Consider the following 17,366-nt stretch of genomic DNA (forward strand, 5'->3'; position numbering starts at 1 on the left):
GCTGCACTGCTGATAGTTGGATACACATCAACTGCATTTCTGAGATGCTGTTAGATGAAGAACCTAGCAGTGGTATCAAGTACTGCATCTATTCTTGTAGGAGCCGGAGCTTCGTGCCACGAACAACATTTGTGACTGGTAGGCGTTGCAGGCTTGCAGCACTCCACGTTAGCCATACCGGTGGTTCTCCTTGTCGCTTTGGTTCACTACTGAAGATGCTAATAGCTAGATAACAAGGTCAGTTGTAATATATATACCGAGTATAAACAGATTGTTTTGGTTCTCTACGTGTTTCGGTTTTGAAGATGGTTAATGGGAACAGATCCTTTTTTAAATGACGACATGCCGTACTATTATTGGGATGCCGTTTTTCTCGTGAATTAGGATTGGTGATGAACTCTGTTCGAACAAGTTAACGTAACAGTTTGAGTACAACGGTGGCTATAATATGCCAAGGAATACGCCATCTTTTTGCCTCCTCCAACTTTATATCCACGTTGACACTTTGTTGACTGTTGAGTTTAAATTCTCTAGTTTTGATTTTTGAATGTAAGTTAAATTTAATTTCACTTTGAAAAAAAATACCACTAGCTAGATCTTGGGATACTTAACATGAATCTTTGAAATATTTTGAGGACTCGAGCCTTACAACATGACATAAAGGCGATTTGCTTTTGAAGTCCCTAGCATTCCATGCATGCCCACTCTTACTGCAAGAGCAGATGAAATATGCCACGAATAGGCCCAAATTTGTTCTTATCTTTGCATTGTATATAGGTTCCAAGCCATTTCCATCACGCGGCAGAAGACAGCATATTTACCGCATTTATGAAAGGCATAAATGATCAGCATTTGGATATCTAGTTCTGTAATGCAACAGAATATATTCCTTTTTTCACTTTTTGCATGGCTCTCATTACCGAATACTGTAATCTGATAAAAACAAGCAGCAACTGAAGGAGATATACCAGGAATAAACCTAAAAATAACTCCGTACTTTCCGCAGTTTGATACTCACCGCATCCAGGCCAACCTAAATTATATTCCCATCCCATTTCATAGCTTTTATTTCTCATGAAGTCATTCTGGATACATTTCACGTAGTCTCTAGACTGTACTGCTGCAAAACTATTTTGTTTGGTCAGCTGCCAACTGCAACTTGGTTCTGCAGTGCAGATACACCTGCAGGCTTCTGCACACAATTTTATCAATAAGCACCCGAATTTCAACTAAGTACATTTCCATTGATATACAACCTTTCTTTGTCGCGCTCACAATACATGTTGGTTTGAACACACGATCTTGAAGGTTACACATAGGCCCTCAATTTCTGTATGCTTCTCCAAGTAAAACAGAGTATTACAAGTCCATTCCCAAAGGAAGGAAGCAACAGCGGCGGAGGCGCGCGGAGCAACGAGCCCGTCGATTCGCCGAGGAAGTAGCGCCTCGTTGTCTATCTTAAGGGTGGGGGGTGCAAGTTCATTGAGGAAGCAGTGCCTCGGTCTCTATCTTAGGGGGCAGGGGCTGCCGGCGCCGCAACTGGAGGTCGGCGGGGCTTAGAGGGATGGCCGGGTGCGACGGCAAGCACGGCGGTGGGGGGAGGTCGAGTGGAGGGCGGGGTGGCGATGCGGTCGCGGGCGGTGGAGGATCCGTTGGATCTTGATCCAATGGGTTTAGATAGAACATGCGGTTTGGCCTGGGCTGGATCAGCGGCTAACAAAGGAAGAAGATGAATAGTGCACATTGGTTCGAGCTAGAAGGCGATGCAGGATCCATTGGATCTTGATCCAACAGTTCACATAGAACAGGAAAAATCGACTAGGCACAAATTCGTTTTCAGTTGACTGACGTGTAGCCATTCGCTTGTTTAAAATGGACAAACAGGATCATTAATTTGCTGCTGTAGACACTGGCATACTTTTCTGTATTGATGGTGAAACCTTAAAATTTTGACTGAGGCATATTCTAAAGTAGCATATGCAGTGACATGGAAGGTGTTATGATTAAGAGAAAACTTACATCTGACAAATATATTCTATCTATTGCTATGGGCGATCATTAGAAGAGTTGAAGATTGCTTGAATACTACTCCCTCCGTTTCTAAATATATGCCCTTTAGAGATTTCAGTATGAACTACACACGGATATATATAGACATATTTTAGAGTGTAGATTCACTCATTTTGCTTTGTATGTAGTCCATATTGAAATCTCTAAAAAGCCTTATATTTAGGAACGGAGGTAGTACATAGTGGCATGTTAATATATCATCACCATGCTTAATTATTTGTACATATATTCGAATATTTTCCATCATTCTCTTGTTTCTTAACAGCAGTAGGCTCCTCCGCGTCACTAGAAACAGGTATACCGAAGAATAAACCATTTTTATTCTATGCCCCTTCTTGATAACACTAAAGAACCATTTATTTTGCAAATGCTGTGATATGCCCATCCAAGAAATTATGGTCTTGCCACGAAAGAGGAAGGAAAAGTAAGAGCAAGCAAGCATGGCATAAATCTGCTCTGATTCTTTTTTTAGGGGAATCTGCTCTGATTCTGAAATTACCGAAACAATTACTTATTCTGGAATAATGTACACCAATTTGCAGTATATGTCACTCTTCTTATGGATCTAGTGAGTTTAAACCCCTTTTATTGCTTGCAGAATCTTGCAAATTGTTTCGGGTTTCTGCTATGCTGTTGCAGAGTGCAGACATTAACATTTTTCAACCGTGGAGGCGGCGTGGACGAACTGTGATACTAGCACCTGACCATGTGGCCCAAAGTCTGTGGAGTTTGACAAACTTGCAAGATTCTGGCACAATCCATATCTAATTATGTACAGTATTTTTTTGACAAAACCATATCTAACTACGTGCACGTGTGTCATTTTTCTTGAGTGCGTCTTGTTATCCATATATATACAAACTCTAAGCTCCCAGGAATTTGAAGGCCTCTCCTGCGTCGAGGCTCTCCGGAATGAGTGAATGGACCAGTGTGGTCAGCTTATGGGTGCGTACTGCTTACTTACTCTTTGGGCTGGCCAGCCGGGTGCGTTTTTGTCTCGCTTATAGTGAGATAGTGCTATGCAACGCAGTGCAAAAAGTTTGTTAGCATAAATTTAGAAAAATGTTTATAGCATTTGAAGACAAAATGTTCAGCCGTTTCAAAAAAAATTGTATGTGACATTAAAAAAAATGTTTGTCCAATGCAAAATTTATTCTTGTAATTCAGAAAAAAATCATACCATTCAAGAAATGCATGTTACATTTAGAAAGTGTTCACGAGTTTCAAAATATGTTTATGATTTGTTTTAAACTGTTTATACAATGTAAAAAATATTTTCATAGTTTTAGAAAAGGATTGTATCATTCAGAAAATGTTTGAACGTGTATTCGAATTTTGAACACATATTCAAAAACATATATTTGAAAAATGTTAATCATGTATTTAAACAATGTTAAACGTGTAGGGCCGTGCTGGTACTGCGTGGCTTGCCTTCTAGCACTTTCAACTTCACGTGTTGCTCTAGAGAGCTTTTATAAAAACATGTTGCTCTGGAGAGGGTTTCGTTCCGGTGGTTCTCGGCGGCTCCCTATTCTCAGTTCCTTCGTGTTGGCTTCCTCGGCAAGGGCAATACTGCTCCTCCGATGAGTTGCTTGTGCCCCGCCCTCCCCCACGACGTCCTTTTCCCCACCCTTCCCTGTCGCGTCCTCCTACACCACCGACACATAGGAGATGGGTCGTTGCCTCGCAAACGAATCACCAAATTTAGAAGTACCTCTCTCCCCTGGACTTTCGGTCGCATTTTCTTGTCCTGCTATATGGACACACATTTTTCATAAATGGGCCAGCCTAGTAGCGTTAGTTCACTGGTTTTGTTCTTTTTTTTGTTTATATTTTGAAACATTCTAATTACATATATTCCAAAAAATAATTTTGATAATTTACTTAAGAACTTTTAAAAATGTTCACTGTAAATATGAAAAATGTTAACTCAGTGTAAAAACTTTGTTAGCATAAATTTAGAAAAATGTTAATAGCATTTAAAAGAAATGTGTGTCACATTTAAAATGTTCAAACATTTAAAAAAATTATTTTGCATTTAAAAATATGTTTATCCAATGTAAAAATTATTGTTGCAATTCAGAAAAATACCGTACCATTGAGAAAAAAATATGGATGTTACATTTGAAAAAGTGGTCATGAATTTCAAATATGTGCGCGACAATTTAAAAAAAAATGTTTATACAAGGTTAAATAAATGTTAGCATAGTTTTAGAATTAATGTGTGCCATTAAAAAATCAATCTGCATTTAAAAAATGTTTAACACATATTCGAAAATATATTCAAAAACATGTATTTGAAAAATGTAATAATGTATTTGATTTTTTTAAACATGTATAATTTTTTAATATGCATATAATTTTTTTAAATGTATGAAAAATAGACATCAAAATATTTATTTGAAAAATGTTAATCATGCAATTGAAAAATGTTAATCATGTATATAAAAATATTCCTTATGTATACGAAAAATCCATAATGTGTATGAAAAATATAGACATGTGTTGATTTAAAAAATAATAAAGGAAAAGAAAGATCGCAAAGAAAACCGAAGAAAGAAACGACATAAACCGAATAAAAAAAAGGAACAAGAGAAAAAGAAAAACCAATTAAAACCATTGCAAACACTGAAAACCCTGATAGGAAAACCACATGAAACAAAAATCGCGTCACTGCTGTAGTACTTAGTCACGCCTGTAGGGTCGTGCTAGGTACAGCGTGTGGAAGGATCGATATGGTTGACTAGAGGGGAGGGGGGGGGAGGGGAAGGGAGTGAATAGGCAACTAACAATTTTTAGCTTTTCTTTACCAAATTAAACTTAGCATCAAGATAGGTTTTCTACAAATGCAACTAGGTGAGCAACCTATATGATGCAGCAACAACAAGCACACAAGCAAGCAAGGAATACAACACAATATAAGCTTGCACAAGTAAAGGTAAGAGATAACCAAGAGTGGAGTCGGTGGAGACGAGGATGTGTTACCGAAGTTCCTTCCCTTTGAGAGGAAGTACGTCTCTGTTGGAGCGGTGTGGAGGCACAATGCTTCCCAAGAAGCCACTAGGGACACCGTATTCTCCTCACGCCCTCACACAATTCAAGATGCCGTGATTTCACTATTGGTGCCCTTGGGGGGCGGCGATCGAACCTTTACAAAGAAAGTTGGGGCTATCTCCACAACTTAATTGGAGGCTTCCAACGACACCACGAAACTTCACCATAATGGAATATGGCTCCGCGGTGACCTCAACCGTCTAGGGTGCTCAAACACCCAAGAGTAACAAAATCCATAAGGGATTAGTGGGAGGAATCAAATTTCTCCTAGTGGAAGTGTAGATCTGGGCCTTCTCAACCAATCCCTAGAAAATCAACAAGTTTGAGTGGCTAGGGAGAGAGATCGGGCGAAAATGGAACTTTGAGCAACAATGGAGCTTAGGGAGGGAAGAGATGGTCTTCTTGGGGAAGAAGACCCCTTTATACAGCGGGGGAAAAGATTCAACAGTTACCCCCTCACTCAGCCTGCGACACGCGGTACTACCGCAAGGGGTTGCGGTACTACCGCTGGACGGCGTGGTACTACCGCTTGCGCGGTAGTGACCAGACAAGGCCCTGTTGCGCATGGCAACGAGCGGTAGGACCATCAGAGCGGTACTACTGCGCACCCCTGCGGTACTACCGCAAGGTAGGGCTCTACTAGGCTGGAAAAAGCATAGACTAAATAAATTACGTCCGTGACTACTTCCGCTGAGTTTAGGTCTGTGCTTTTTTCCAGCCCAGCAGAGCCCTGCCTTGCGGTAGTATCGCACGAGCATGCGGGGTACTACAGCGCAGGGGCGGAAGTAAAAAGTTACTTCCGCGTGTACTTCCGCATGCACCAGCGTCAGGGCTGGATGCAGCGATACTACCGCTCACCAGGAGCAGTACTACCGCTGGTCCTTGCGGTACTACTGCTACCTTGAGCGGTACTACCGCAAGCCCCTACGGTACTACTGCTCCCTTGAGCAGTACTACCGCATGCCACAGACACTCTAGCATTTTGAAGCCTTCATTTCGCAGAGTCAAGGATAAACGGACGATGCTCCAATGAAGCAAAGGAAAGGTGGTGCAAAGGAACAGATATGTATGTGTTGATTCCACCTAACTTTTCCGATGCGGACCCCCTCTTAACAGTACGGCTTTCCTACGACTCAAATCCACCGAAAAGAAACATAGACAACCGCCGTCTTTGATAGGCTCCGAGGGGCATCGAATCGTCTTGTGCCTAGACATGAGATATCTGAAATGCTCAATGCACACGATTAGTCTCCAAATGCACTGTCATCAATCACCAAAACCACACGGGGAGAAATATGCCCTTACAATCTCCCCCTTTTTGGTGGATTGATGACAATACGGGATTTGCACATAGGGATATAAAATGAACATAAGCAAACCCAAAATCTATAAAATATAGACATGCTCCCCCTAGACGTGTGCACTCTATAGATATGCTTTCGACTGCACAACACACATACTAGGATCAACATTCCCCCTATATTTTATAGACAAGGCAATCCTTGCAACAAACTAAGCGACAGTAAGCATGGAGGCAAGGTATAGTAAGTGAGCATGAAGTAAAGGGCACAAGATAAAGTAAGCTCACAATCTACTAAACATACTAGACAATAAAGGATAAGCTTGAGGGCCTATGTATCACACCATATGATAGAATAAGTCTCCTGGTCTCACACGCACACGCACACAAACCAACAAACCAAAGCAATGAATGTTCAACTAAACAAAAGCAAAGAGACACACACGACTCGCAAATCCTATACTCCCCCTTTGGCATCGAGACACCAAAAAGGCAGAGAGGACACCTACGACACATGTGGTAGCTCCCACCGACGTGATCACCCATCAAGCTCCTCATTTGTCTTTGCAGTAGGAATGAACTCCTCATCTGACTCAACCCATTGATAGCCTTGCTTCGTCATCCAGGCAGCCTCAGGAGTGATGTTCTTCTCAGACCCGCTCGATACGTGCTTGCCAAGCTTCCTCAAGATCTTCTTGTCGCGCTGGCGACTCTCCTTCTGAGCAACATGGGTCTGGTACTGCCCCTTGGCCTGCATGCAGAACAGAGGCTTTACCTTGGCCTTGAGCTTCTTAGCCCAAGAGGGCTCAGCAGAGGGAGGTGCATACCCCTTGGAACTGTCCTCAGCCTCCTCCTCCTCAAACTCATCATCACCAACATCCATGCATGCAGCCTCAGCCTCAGCCCGGATAGTGGTGTTAGCCCATTTGTTCTTATGGCGTAGCTTGACGGGCTCATGGCGAATCCAGTTGGGAGCAAGAAAGTCTTCACCCAGAAAGAGCTTCTCCCAAGTCTTCGAGATCAAGAGGAATAAATAAGGTCCATAGATGGGCACCTTACGATGGAACACATTAAACTGAAGCTCACACCACATGATGTGAGAGACATCAAGTGGTTCAGGTTGTTGGAGACGCGCTTCCTCACAAATGAGCATCATGTCCACAAGATAGGAATGCACCTTGTCCTTGTCACCTATGTGAGGGAAAATAGAGTTGCGGAAGATCTGGTGCATGATGTCAAGAAACGGGTTCAGCACAAAAGTCTTCTTGTCATTGGGTAATTTCTTCTCAACAAGGTAGGGTTGAAGCTTGTTCTTGTTGGCAGACTCGGGGTTGGCATGTGGGCGGACATCAACGGGCACATCTAGCTCCTCATCACGAACATGCAACAGCTCCATGAACTCCTTCCACTCAGCAGTCATCCTCTTCCCATTTGTCATCCAAGTCATGGTTCGCTTCTCATCCGTGTGGAAGTGGATAGAAGCAAAGAACTAAGCCATAATCTCTGGGTCAAAGTCAAGGTGGAACGTGAGGATCCCCTCAATGCCAAACTGCTCCACCAAATCCAGAGGCTCACCAAAATATGCCCAGTTCTTCTTCAGATGTTCCATGTCAATCCACTGAACAGGCACATAGATGTTCTGCTTGGCCTTGATCACATCTAGGAAGATGAGATTTTGTTGCTTTGTCCAAAACAAGTCATCCCCCCTGCTGAGTTCCCTAGGCCTGACGCAGGGGTTGAGCTTTCATCGAATCAGAAACTCTGCTTGAGGCATTTCATCCATGCCGATAGTTGGCTCCTTGGTCTTGGTAGGTGTGGTCTTGACATTGCGTTGTGGGGCGCTGGACCCCTCAAGAGCTTCTTGGTTGCGAAGCCGCTTGGAGCTCATGTCACGGCTGGCATTCGAGCGCCTGGCATTGGAACCGGAGCCACCACCTATGACACACAACACAAACACACGAGAGAAGCGAGAAGGATCATTGCAAAGACCAAGGCCAAAACCAAAGGAAACAAAGTAGATATAAGATTAGGTGAGACAAAGCAACACAATATAGAGTCAAGCAGTAGTATTGGGTAGTACAGCACCGGGTTGGCGCGGTAGTACCGTGCTCAGGGCGGAAGTAATTTTTTACTTCCGCGCACCCGGCGGTAGTACCGCTCCAGGGGAGCGGTAGTACCGTACGAGGCCCACAACGGGCGGTAGTACCGCTCCAGGCAGGGCGGTAGTACCGCACGGGGCAGATCTGGCACAAAACGCATCTAAGTACATCCGTGAAGATGAATCGGTACTACCATTGATCAAAACTACGTTGTTGTATCACACCAAATAGCATATCTACTGCACTAGCACTCTCCAACAATCTCCTCTTGCAATAATTTAGCCAAAAATCACAAGAACTACACATGCATCCCCCAAAACCTAGAAGCACAACAACGGGGCAAAGAGAGAGGGACTAAGGGAGATACCGAGTTCCATGGCAAGAGTGACCGGAGACGGAGATCCAACGAGGTCCTCCGGCGCCGTTCTTGGGTAGGAGAGAGAGAGAGACGCTGTGAGGGGAACAGATGAATGGGTATGGGGGAGTCAGAACTCCCCCCACCCGCTCTTAACCCCCACGTGCTCACGACAGCGCGGCAGTACCGCGGATCATCGCGGTAGTACCGCCCAGGCGGAAGTACCGCACACAGGGCGGTAGTACTACTCTACCAGCGACAGCCAAAAATTACTGCCGCGGTGGAAGCGGTAGTACCATGCCGTGGTTGTAGCTGTGCAAGCACAGATGCCACCCACCTCCAGCGGTAATACTGTGGCGAGCCATGGTAGTACCGTACACCCAAGAAAGTGCAAGTTTCGACACAACAGAAAAACACGGCCTTTGCAGTGCAAACTTCGAGCAACCGGATACACAAAAGAGCACAAAAGAAGCAACTTAAACACAAACACGGCCCAAAAGAAAGCAAAAGGACAACGAGGACCAAGCACGAACCAAGACCTCTCAAGAAGAGAGGGCGGTGGCCGTAGCCACCTATGTTTGAGTCAATTGGTATGGCACCACGAAGAATTATCCCTGGGCCCATGGCAAAAACTCTTCTTTGAAGCACAAGTACCATCAACAATGGTGAATGTGAAAGAGTTGATCAATTTCTACATAATGGGGGGGGAGGGGGGGAGGGAGAGTTCATTGAAAGAACAACACTCCCCCTATGTCCATTCCTACACCTAAACAAGAAATCACAATGAGTATGGTGGGGTGTGCAAAGGTTGAAGCCACATTGCTCCAATCAATGATATTTAGCTCATGCCTTAACTCGCTTGCTTCATCCAAGGGCTTCGTGAAAATATCTGCAAGGTTATCATGAGTGTTGACATAGTTGAGCTTGACCTCCCCTCGCCTAATGTGATCCCGGATGAAGTGATACCGAATCTCAATATGCTTCGTCTTGAAGTGTTACACCGGGTTGAGAGAAATCTCGATGGCACTTTCATTGTCACACCAAACAGGCACTTTGTCACAAATGACACCGTAATCCTTTAAAGTTTGCCTCATCCATAGAAGTTGAGCACAACAACTACCGGTGGCCACATACTCGGCCTCGATGGAGGAGATACACACACAACTTTGCTTCTTAGAATACCAACTTACCAAAGAGCAACCAGAAATTGGCACCCTCCGGAAGTTGACTTCCTATCCACTATGTCTCCTGCCCAATCCAAGTCCGAAAAGTCCACGAGGTTGAAGTTTGCTCCTCTAGGGTACTATAAGCCAAAGTTTGGGGTATGATCCAAATATCGAAAGATTCGCTTGACCTCCACATGGTGGCTTTCCTTAGGTGCGGCTTGAAACCGTGCACAAATCCCCACACTCAACATGATATCCGATCTAGATGCACAAAGCTAAAGCAAGGAGCCAATCATAGAATGATATACCTTTTGATCCACCGCTTTACCATTGGGATCAATGTCAAGTTGGCATTTGATGGGCATTGGAGTAGAAGCTGGCTTGACATCACTTAGCTTGAATCTCTTGAGCATGTCTTGAGTGTATTTGGCTTGGTTGATGAAGGTTCCTTCTCTTTTTTTTTTTGATTTTGAACCTGAGAAAGAACTTCAACTCTCCCATCATGTACATCTTGAACTTCAAGGTCATGAGAGCGGAAAACTTCTCATTGAAAGCTTTGTTAGGAGAACCAAAGATAATATCATCAACATATAGTTGGCATACAAACAACTCCCCTCTGACCTTCTTAGTAAAAAGTGTGGAGTCGATTTTCCCAATTTGAAACCCACGATCTTGCAATGACTCGGTAAGGTGCTCATACCACACATGTGGGGTTTGTTTAAGGCCATATAGCGCCTTATCGAGTTGGTACACATGATTGGGGAATTCGGGATCCTCAAACCCCAGGGGTTGTTTGACATACACCAACTCATTAATAGGACCATTAAGAATAGCACTCTTCACATCCATTTGTTGCAACTTGAAGTTATGATGAGAAGCATAAGCAATCAACAAACGAATAGATTCAAGGCGGGCAATGGGAGCAAAGGTTTCACCATAGTCGATACCCTCAACTTGGGAGTAGCCTTGTGCTACCAAACGAGCCTTGTTGTAAACAATAATCCCATGAGCATCTTGCTTGTTCTTGAATATCCACTTGGTTCCAATAACATTATGGTTCTCCTGTGGCCTTGGCACCAATCTCCACACCTTGTTGTGCTCGAAGTTGTTGAGTTCTTCATGCATGGCATTAAGCCAATCCGGATCCTCGAGCGCCTCATAGACCTTTTGGGGTTCAACACAAGAAACAAACGCGTGATGTTCACAATAGTTTGCTAATTGTCTACGAGTGCTTACCCCCTTTCTTAAGCTTCCAAGCACATTCTTCATGAGATGATCTTTGGTAGTGAGCTTGAACGCAATCTTGGCGGCATGACGCTCCAATTCCTCCTGAAGAGAGAGTTGAGGAGCGGTAACTTGATCATCTTGAGCATCGTCTTGAGCTTGTTCTTGATCTTGAGCTTGTTCTTGAGCTTGTTCTTGATCTTGAGCTTGTTCTTGATCTTGAACTTGCTCGGTGGTAAGAACTTGACCTTGGGCATCACTTGGTGGTTCACCATCATCTTGAGGTTTATCTTGCCCTTGATCTTGTTCATTTGGTTGAGGGCCTTCACTTTGTTCTTCGAAAGCGTGTGGGTCTTGGATTGGTGATGGTTCCACTTGAGTAGAACATTGTCCTTCTGCTTCGGCCACAAGGGGTTCCTCAATGGGTAGGATATAGACAAAACCCATTCTTCTTATGGCTTGGAGAGGGATTCCATCAGCTACATCACAAGTACCACTTTTCTCCACTTGGGAGTCATTATTCTCATCAAACTCCACATTACATGTCTCCTTAATGAGTCCAGTGGACTTGTTGAGGACACGGTAAGCATGAGAGTTTGTAGCATAACCAACAAATATGCCCTCATGAGCTCTAGCCTCAAATTTAGACAGACGGACACCTTTCTTGAGAATGAAACACTTACACCCGAACACCCAGAAGTACTTGAGGTTGGGATTGTTGCCAGTGAGTATCTCATATGGAGTCTTGTTTGGCTTCGGCCCAAAAGTTGTATGGAGACTTGAACTTGCCATCATGGTTCTTGTCGCGTCCATCAAAGTCCGGTTCTTCCTCTCCGCTACACCATTTTGTTGAGGGGTGTAAGGTGCGGAATATTGATGCTTGATCCCCTCATCACTAAGAAACTCATCCGAGGTGTAGTTCTTGAACTCGGTGCCGTTGTCACTTCTTATCGTCAAGATCTTTGCATTGTGTTGACGTTGAGCTTCATTTGCAAAGTCGATGACGGTTTGTTGGGTCTCACTCTTCCTCTTGAAGAAATATACCCAAGTGTATCTTGAATAATCATCCACAATCACCAAGCAATACTTTATACCCCCAAGACTATCGAAGGATGGAGGCCCAAAGAGATCCATGTGAAGAAGCTCCAAAGGCCTCTTCGAGTAGATGATGGTCGCGGGAGGGTGAGCCTTCTCATGTAGCTTTCCTTCGATAAAAGCACTGCAAGCACGATCTTTGGCAAAACTAACATTTGTTAGTCCACGGACATGGTCCCTGTCGGTGTCAAAACCGGCGGATCTCGGGTAGGGGGTCCCGAACTGTGCGTCTAGGCGGATGGTAACAGGAGACAAGGGACACAATGTTTTTACCCAGGTTCGGGCCCTCTCGATGGAGGTAAAACCCTACTCCTGCTTGATTAATATTGATGATATGGGTAGTACAAGAGTAGATCTACCACGAGATTAGAGAGGCTAAACCCTAGAAGCTAGCCTATGGTATGATTGTTGTTCGTCCTACGGACTAAAACCCTCCGGTTTATATAGACACCGGAGAGGGCTAGGGTTACATAGAGTCGGTTACAATGGGAGGAGATCTACATATCCGTATCGCCAAGCTTGCCTTCCACGCTAAGGAAAGTCCCATCCGGACACGGGACGAAGTCTTCAATCTTGTATCTTCATAGTCCGGGAGTCCGGCCAAAGGTCATAGTCCGGCCATCCGGACACCCCCTAATCCGGGACTCCCTCAGTAGCCCCTGAACTAGGCTTCAATGACGACGAGTCCGGCATGCAAGTTGTCTTCGGCATTGCAAGGCGGGTTCCTCCTCCGAATACTTCATAAAAGGTGTTGAACACAAGGATAGTGTCTGGCTCTGCAAAATAAGTTCCACATACCATCATAGAGAGAATAATATTTACAGAAATCTAATCTGCTAACGTATTCTGTAGTGCGTCATGCTACGTCCAAGCCTTTATTCGAATTGTTTTACTGTCCCACCTCAGCGCGTTTAGCGAGGCAATTTCCTTGGCACGTCTTGTCGAAGCAGAGATCGTGTCCCCTTATTCTAGGATTCTCATCAATACGGGCGTGGGTAACCCAACCGTGCCATTAATCACGGCGCTTGGGAGATAAGCGAGTTTTACCAGGCTGGCGGGGGCACATAGTTTCGGCCGCCCATATAAGGGGATAAGGATCCACCCTTTCCATCTACGCCTTCTTCCTCCTTTGCTTATCCATTTTCGCGCGCTCGAGCTCCAGCGCCCAAGTCCGCACTTCCCACCTCAACCTTCTCCAATCATGTCCGGAGTGGGAGGTAGATGGATGGCCTCCACCGTCACGGAGAGGCACATCAAAAAATTAAGGAAGGCCGGATACTTGTCTTACGACATTGCACACCGGCTCCCAGATGAGGGGCAGCTCATCCCCATCCCTAGGCCCCATGAGAGGGTGGTGTTCCTCCCCCATTTCCTCCATGGACTGGGCTTCCCTCTTCACCCATTTGTCCGGGGGCTCATGTTCTACTATGGCCTGGATTTCCACGATCTGACCCCGAACTTCATCCTCAACATCTCGGCGTTTATCATCGTGTGCGAGGTCTTCCTCCGCATCAAACCCCACTTCGGCTTATGGCTAAAGACCTTCAACGTCAAGCCAAAGGTTGTGGGCGGCCGGCAAGCAGAGTGCGGAGGCGCCATGGTGGGCAAGATGACCAATGTCACATGGCTCGAGGGCGCCTTTGTGGAAACTATCAAAGGGTGGCAATCGGGGTGGTTCTACATCACCGAGCCGCACGACCCTGAATGGGTAGCGGACCCCAAATTCTGATCTGGCATCCCCACACGGCTCACCTCATGGAAAGAGACGAGCCTATCGTGGGGTAATTCGACAGAGTTGACCGGACTCCAAACCTGCGTCAAAGACCTGATCGACAGGAAGGTTAAACTTGTCAACGTAGTCCAGGTCATGCTCTTCCGCCGGATCCTCCCGTGTCAACGACGGGCATTTAATTTGTGGGAATTTGACCCGGCCCAACACCAAACTTTGTCCAGGCTCTTCGACACAACGCACGAAGATGCTTGGAAGGTGCTTTTCAAGAGCTCCGAGGTTCACCCTCCCGTCACCGAGGATCGCGGATTCTGTGCAAAGCGCCAAGCCACCGAAGTAAGCTTGTTTTATCCTTTACAGGACACTTAATTTTCATAGTTTGACTCTATGCGGGATCTAAACTCCCGCTCCTTTGACAGGACTGGAAGAGGACGTCCGGACAGTTTGACTGTCCGGCTCCTTTGCCCGAAGGCCCAGCAGATGCACGCTTGACGAAGCTGCTGGTCCCGGCACCTCACGTGGTGCCGGAGAAGAAGGCCAAGAAGAAGGCCACGAGAACTCGAAGGAGCTCCCGACGCTTGGTGGTGTCGGACTCATCGCCCGACGACCCCGAAGCGCACTCCTCCTCCGAAGATGAGGACGAGGAAGAAGAAGCCTCTCCCCCTCCAGCGGGGGGAGGAAAGAAAAGGAAGGCCGCCCCAACTGGGGAGGTCGGAGGGTCCAAGAAGGGAAGACCCTTCTTCCGGACTACGCCTCTGACACCGACGACGGCGGAGAGGAGTGTCCATCCAGGGCCAAGCCCCTGGCAAAATCGTAAGTATCCGGACACCAAAATAACTCATGGCGTTCCTTTATTGCACAGTACCTTCTGACGCCGAATATAATCATGCAGTCCGCCCAAGGCTCAGCTTGATGATTCGTCGAGCGGCTCCTTGGATTTGTCGGATGTGAATAGTGCTTCACTCCCGACTGCTACCTCCCCTCGCCCTACGGGCGATGCCGAGGTGGAGTCCCAAAAGGGGCTTTGCCAGGAGGAGGTGGTCCTGGAGGCGCCGTAAGGCGACCTCCCGGACTCCAAGCCCAAAGGGGATGAAGCCCCAGAGGGATCTAAGTCTGGCCCTGGGCCGGACACCGCTCCAGAACCCTCAGTGGTTCCGAAATCCGGCAGGTGGCCCCCTTGCAATAAGGGCAAGCCTACGACGCCGGCGGCCTCCGTCCAACCGGAGGCGCCGGACAATTTGCTGGAGGTGCTTAACGGCGCCTCCATCGACGAGGAGCACCGCACTATTATGAGTGCGGTGATCCAGAAGGTTCAGTCCGCCAAGAGCGGGTTGACAGAAGCTTGTGCCAGCCTTCTAATAGGCTTCGAGGTATGTATTTAAAACATTTAAAAATGTTACCGCATAGACAGTAGCCCCTGATGCTCAGTTTGGTGTTCGGAAAGAAAAGCCGGACTGAGGATCTAAAAAGATATACGCAGGAGTCTAACATAAATATGTCAATATGGGAATGCAGGCTGCGCTGCTGACCTCTGCCACACTGACTGCGGAGGTCGATGCATTGAAGCAAAGCCTCGAGCAGTCCGAGAACGAGCTCGGCCGTGCCAAGAAGCAGCTCGAGGACAAGGAAGGTAGGTAGTACCTTATGTAAGTATATAAAAAATAATACCTGGTTGCAAATAGTGACAGGACCAACGTGAATGTTACAGGGGCCACAACCGAGGTGGCGACCCTGAAGGAAGCGCTTTCCAAGGCCGAAGACAATGCGGCCGTGGAGCGCACCGAGCGAGAGAAACAAGAGGCGCAGGTGGCGGAGGTGCGGCAAGAGCTCAATGCTCTTGTGAAAAAACATGAGAGTTTAGAGCTTGACTCAAAGACTCGAGAGTCCGAGCTTGCCTCGGCACTTGAAAGCGCCAAATCTGCCAAGGCCGAAGCCCAAAAGGTCCTCCAAGAAATTGAGGCGATGAAAAAGATAGCGGCGGGTAAGGCATTCTTTATGCAAAGCAAGCACGTGAAAGTAAATTACCTGTTACTTACCCGAATCCGGAGCTCTCTAGGAGCATTCGCAGATCTGCCCCGCAGTGTATCCGCCGCCGCCGCATTCTACCAGGCCAAGGAAGGGAGCTCGACGGAGAAAGTGTTCTGGTCCCAGTATGCTGATACCGGACACCCGGTGCCCCTGAGCGACCAGCTGAAGCAGCTGGTCGAGCTCCATAAGGCAGCCGAACAGGCCATGAAGGGCCTTATAGGCCGGCTGTGGCCTGGGGAAGCCATGCCTGGGAGCTACTTTGGGCTGGTGCGGCGGCTGGTGGATGCATGTCCATGGCTTGAAGTCATCAAGCGCTCCGTATGCATCAAAGGTGCATGTAGGGCCCTTGCCCGTGCTAAAGTGCACTGGGGCAAGCTGGATGCTGAAAAGCTGGTGACAGAAGGGCCACCGGAGGGGAAGGAGCATCGCAAGCCTGAGATGTACTATGAGGGCGTCCTGAAGGGTGCCCGCCTTGTGGCGAATGAATGTTCCAAGGATTTAATTTTTGAGTAAACTCGCTCGTGTTTATCCTGTGCGCTGAAAACTTGTTCATATGCGCTAAGCAATGCTTTTTGAATTTAAAATATTACCTTCTGTGTGGCCATTTATTAAATCTAAGAGATGCAAGTCATCGGCTTCTACCCCCATGCCACGAGTGCTGGGGTGTTCGGGATAAACCTGAGCGCTCTTGTTCCCATTCTTGGGTCCTTCGAGGGAGGCGCTCAGCACAACGAACAAAGGCAATCAGACTTATAATGCTTTATCACTCTCACTTAGCCATAGAATTCTATAATTTTAAATTTCGGCGAAGCCCCTAGTATTCGGAAGACCGAGTTCGGGGCGCTATCCACGCCTAGGCCGGACAAAGCCAGCTCCTCGCTCTAAGCGGCATAAGTCTTTAGGGACTCGAAAAACCTCTCGAACAGCGACCGGTCTCTCGCCCTATCATGACGGCCAGTTTTAGCTTTCTCTACTGAGGTGTTAACCCAGCTCAACCGGGGCACAATCGCAGTAGTTCTCCCAGCGCTACCTTAGCCGATATAGCGGAACGTAAGGTACCAAAACATGGGAGCCGGGCAAACCCAACTATTGACCCAAGACATGATTCAGAGCCGATGCATATAATGCTATAAGTTCGGGGTGCCGCACTCGTGAGAGTGTTTGGTCTTCTCACACCATATTCTGGGGTACTTAAGCCCCAGGTGTATTGGCCGTACCAAAGTGTACGGTTGCATAATGTCATAAC

Source organism: Triticum aestivum, chromosome 7B (genome assembly GCF_018294505.1).
Source record: "Triticum aestivum cultivar Chinese Spring chromosome 7B, IWGSC CS RefSeq v2.1, whole genome shotgun sequence".
Taxonomy (NCBI): Eukaryota; Viridiplantae; Streptophyta; class Magnoliopsida; order Poales; family Poaceae; genus Triticum; species Triticum aestivum.